This window comes from Peromyscus leucopus, chromosome 10, assembly GCF_004664715.2.
Source record: "Peromyscus leucopus breed LL Stock chromosome 10, UCI_PerLeu_2.1, whole genome shotgun sequence".
NCBI classification, from domain to species: Eukaryota; Metazoa; Chordata; class Mammalia; order Rodentia; family Cricetidae; genus Peromyscus; species Peromyscus leucopus.
In genome coordinates, this window is record NC_051071.1 from 88,827,436 (window position 1) to 88,832,933 (window position 5,498).

The window sequence follows — 5,498 nt, forward strand, 5'->3', positions numbered from 1 at the left end:
TCATTTACTCTCCATATGCATCCAGTTGCACTGAGTAGTAGACAGAATGACACCTCACTACACTTCACTTTCACAGAAGTATTTCCTGAAGGTTACCCGACCACAGAGATAATTGCACATCCATGTTGCCTACGGTGCTGTCCGTGATGGCTGAGTCATAGAACCAGCGTGTGTCCACCGACAGAGGAATGAGTAAAGACAGTGTACTAGACACACACACAATGGGAGTGTGATGGCTGTTTCAGCTCAAAGGATGAAATTTTGTCATTTACAGAAAAATGAATACAACTGGTGATTATCATGTTGAAGTAATTAAATCAGATTCAGGAAGACAAATGTCACGTTTCCTCTTATTTGTGGATCCCAATCTTACAGAGCTACATGAAGTCACATGTGTCTCTGTGATGTGAAAAGTTGAAGCAAAGCTGTAGGGGACTGAAGGGGACAAACAGGAGGCAAGAATGGCAGGGGGAGGTGTAGTCAGAGCACAAGATATAATTGTGGAATCAAGTGCTACATACAATGAATATACACCAATAAACCCAATCAACAAAAACTAAAATAATTATTAAAAGCATTATATAAAACATATAGGTATAATTCTCTCATAAATGAAAACAATGTTAAATTTATAGCTAGTTACATAGACAATATCTCAACATAATAATGTGTGTATCCGATGGCAACCGCTTTCCCTTTTGAAAGTTTCTGTTGTTTTTAATGCTTTAAACAATATTCACTTTTCATCTTGTAGTTGTGAGTCACTGCATCTAAGCCCAAACAAAATAAATATGCTCAATATTGTGTTTATGTTAGTAGGTTACACCAACGTGCCTGACCTCCCTTCCTCCCTCTCCCCTTTATTCCTTCCTCCCTCTCCCCTTTATTCCTTCCTCCCTCTCCCCTTTATTCCTTCCTCCCTCTCGCCTTCCCTTCTTTCTTTCCTTCCTTCCTCCTTCCCTTCCTTCCTTTCTCCCTTCCTTCCTTCCTCCTTCCCTTCCTTCCTCCTTTCCTCTCTCCTTCCTTCCTTCCTTCCTTCCTTCCTTCCTTCCTTCCTTCCTTCCTTCTTTCTTTCCTTCCTTCCTCCTTCCCTTCCTTCCTCCCTTCCTCTCTCCTTCCTTCCTTCCTTCCCTGCCTCCCCCTCATTCTCTCTGTCCTTCTTTCTTTCATTCTTTTTATTCCTCATTTTAAGCAAGGCAAATGCATTCCTTCAAATATGTCGAATTCTTAAATCTTACTTTCATCTTGGTTAACAGGCTTGATGAAAATCCACTGATTAAACTCTCTGGACACGACTCTTCTGCACATAGCACAGCCTGGCTTTGTGTGTCACAAACTTCAAGAAAAAGCCACTCTTGTGAGGAGAGGACTAAAACCTCTCTACACCAACAGTTGTGTAAATTGCTTGTGCCAGAAAACACAATGAAAAGGAAACCAGGCCCTAAACATTTCTTTCAGAAAATTACCATCTGTATTCTAGAGACACCACCACGTGGAGGAGAGTCAGGCTGAGTGAATATATTCTTTTCTATTTTTACCACACAATGTGAGCAGATGATTTATAAAGTGTGGGCCATGGTATAGGCTTAATGCTTACATATGAAAGCTGGTGTCTAGCTTGCCTAGAAGTTACAGACACTTTAGAGATCAGAAATAAATGTATATAGTTTTTTCCACTTCCCATAATTGAATGCATTTTGAAAAAAAATCTGAAACAACTAAAGAATTTAAGGGGAAGGGATGGAATGAACAGAATTGAACTGTCTGGCTTCTGATGTTGCTCAGGGAAAAAGATGGAATGAACAGAACTGAACTGCCTGGCTTCTGATGTCACGCAGGGAACAGACATCTGACTCTTTTAATAGGATTTTGGATCGTACTAGTAAACAGCTCTCAGGGTGTTATTTGTTTTTAAAGATGTGTTATTTATTTTAACGTTTACCACAAAATAATTTAAAAGGCAAATATGGGACATAAAAATGGGTAAGAGCACAGTGTTGTAACACTGGAATTATTTGAATGCAAGTTTAAATGGGTTAGGGAACAGAACAGACAGTTCTCACAGAGGAAATACGGATGGATAAGAAATATTTTTTCAAATGCTCACCATCCTTAGTCATCAAGGAAATGCAGATAAAAGCTACTTTGAGACTTCAACTTACCCCAGTCAGAATGTCTAATATTTTGATTCTCACAGCTCTGCAATGCTCCCAAAGTTCTACTTAGTTTGTTTCATTGCCTTTCCAGTATTCACCAAGTCTCCCTGGTAGAGTCCTGACATGCTAAACTCACCTCCATTGGTTTTCTTCTCTCAGTTCTTATAATTTTTTAGCAAGGTTAGGTCTCTAATGGTTATATATGTTCATATATATTACATATATTATTATAGATGTCATTTGTTCACTTATTCTTTTTTAAACAATGTGTGTGTGTGTGTGTGTGTGTGTGTGTGTGTGTGTGTGTGTGTTCTTCTAGTTATTCTCAATAGGAATGCTGATTTAAGCTAACCATCCTTCCACGTCCAAAGATAAAAGGCCAGCAGATCACATGGTCAGATCATATGAAAACACACACACACACACACACACACACACACACACACACACACACTTAGATCTTTAATTGTAAGTTAAGTTGGTTCTTATTTGGGAATATTTGGGATTCCCACCTCCTCTATTTTGGTATTAAAGTCTGCTGAGCTCACAGATGACGAGGTAGAAAGTGTTGGTATATTTGGGAAGACAGTATAGTCTAGCAAAGGGCCATGTTTCATTTCTAGAACATTATGGTACTGGGGAGAGATGTGCATGAGAAGGCAGGAGTCTGGGAGGATCCAGGAAGTCACAGAACTAATGGGAAAGATTTGGATATCTTCACAGAAAACTTCCTTTTTCTTTAAACATTCATAAGAACTTTTTGGATTTTATTAGCATACACTATTTGTACAGTATAATGGGTTTCATTTATTCATTAATTATTCTTATTAAACAATATTTTATTACTTCTTTGATAATTTTATACAATGTGTTTTGATCACATTCACACCCTATTCCCTAACTCCTCCCAGATCCATCTTCACGTTCCTACTCAACTCCACTGAATTCCCTGTTTTTTTTTCTTTTTGTTTTGTTCTTTATTTGACCAGTTTTTGTTGCCCAAATATTTGTAGGCATGGAGAATGGTTGATCTACCTGCCAGAGGCCAAACACTCAAAAAAAAGTCTTTCTATTTCCCAGAAACCATCACTTGCCAATAGCTCCTCAGCGAAGAGTAGAACATTGTGTTCACCTCCATTAGGTGAGGCCGGTCTTCCTTAAATGCAAAGGCCATCGTGATCTCTCAGTGACAAAGGAGTTCAAACACAGAACTCTGCAACTGTCATGTGAGCTATTTCTTTGCTTCTATTACAAAGTGTAAACTCTGAAATAATTGTGAAGTGTAGGGCCAGGAAGGTCAGAAAAGCAATGTAAAGTTCGAGGTGATGAGAACAAGACGCAGTTGTGCCTGAGTCTGCGTCTCTTCCTGTAGCTTAGAAAACACTTTAATATTAAAACTCCTGAGGGAAAAATTATTCTTGTCACTCACATACATTATACCAAGAGGCACCGTCGTACTCATTACAACATCTGTATTACTCAATCTTTATTATTCCTTGGGATCATTAAGGATTAGGTCATGTTACAGAGGGACACCTATAAAGGAGAGTACAGACTGTCCCAGCAGCAATGAGACAAGTGACCATCACACTCCTCTAGACATTGTCTAGGTCTGAACAGAAGAAAGTGGTAATGGGATTCCAAGTGTTCCAACACTTCCAGAATAGCCAGAGAGTCAGAAATAACATGTGGTTTGACTAGAGAAATAAAAAAAATTGGCAGACATAAACTTGACAAAAAGATTGACTTTTGTAAGAACTGAATGGGCTACACATAAGAAGTTCAGAAGACACCTTTATAAATTACCCCCTCTTCCTTTTCTACAAACAATAACTCATCATTAAATCTGTGCAACAAAACACTCAGTCAACATGATGCCGATTGCTAGGACTTTATTTCAGAAAATGATATATTAGTAAGATTTAATAAGAGCATTTTCTATCTTACTAGTTTGGAAAGCTCTGTATAGTATTCTCTCACCTGTAAATTGTCAATTTGTATGTGAAAAGCTCCAGGAACATTTACAATAAGGAGAGATGCTTAATCTAGCACTTAACATCATTTTGGCTGCTAATTTTTGGTATTTTACTATATTTTCTAACGTCTACTGTCTTAAATTGTTCAACAGCATACCTTTGGAGAAATGGAAATTCAGGATGAGGAAAAAGTTTTGTTTCCAGACACAGAATGGCTCAGACAGAGATCCAGGTCTGACAGGCACCAAAGAAGAGTGTGTGCTCCCTCTTTTTCATGGAACTGCAGCTCTGGGCATTTTGACACTCAGGTATCAGATGGGTAAGAAGACACTGGCATAGGGACACTCACTGTTATGGTGCCAAACCTGATGTCTATGGGCATGAAACTTCAAGGACTTAAAAGGCCCGGAATTCCAGTTATCTCAGTGAGTTAACACTAACTGCTGTTCATTCATTCAACTACAGCATGTATTAGGAACCAGCTCCCAGACGTTGTTGAAGGGAGAATGATGGTAGCAATCAAAAAGGGGGAGAGGGGGGAGAAGGGGGAGAGGGGGAGAGGGAGAAGAGGGAGGGGGAGAAGGGGGAGAGGGGGGAGAGGGGGGAAAGGGGGAGAGGGGGAGAGAAACAGAGCAGGAGAGAGGATTCGTGACAGATGACAAGCAGATAATTGATAGCTAAATAGATTGCAGGTGATAGGAAAAGAAATATTTGTAGATATAAGAAAATACCAGTAAGGGACAAGCATCACAGGTATGAATGGAGGGCGGAGTAGCAGTGCTTGGAGACTCCTTTTATGGAAGAACCAGAGAAGAAGTGAGAAAAGGACATATAAACTGGGATCTGAATTAGGGGCATGCAGATCGTAGAGATGAAAATCTTTGGAGAAGGAGCTAATCTGAATTTTAAAGTAACTGAGTGTGGTGGGAATATGGGAGGGCAATGTGAGGATGCTTTGGAGGAGACAGAAACCGGAACAGCCATCTTGTTTAGGTTTTACTTCTAGTACACTGGAAATGAGCTGCAGTCTGTAACGTTATTGTTATCTCAGAAGTAACAGGACCTGCCCAAACCATGTCACAGAGTGAACCTAAAGATCCAATGAAGTGGACATGTGAGCCAGAGTTCCAGCAGGAGACATTCACATGAGGTAATCTGCAGAAGAGGAAAATTGTAAAGACTACTTACCATGCAGATTGTAGGAAGCAAATAAGAGATGCCTCACTGCTCGTAGAAATGAAATAGTCAATAATAATGGTTAGTCAAATACCCCTTAGCCTAAATGAGCAGGAAGGGATGGCCTTGCAAACTCAAAAGAGGTAGATGTATAGAGTGTGGTGACATTGTGTTCCCTAATATATTGTGC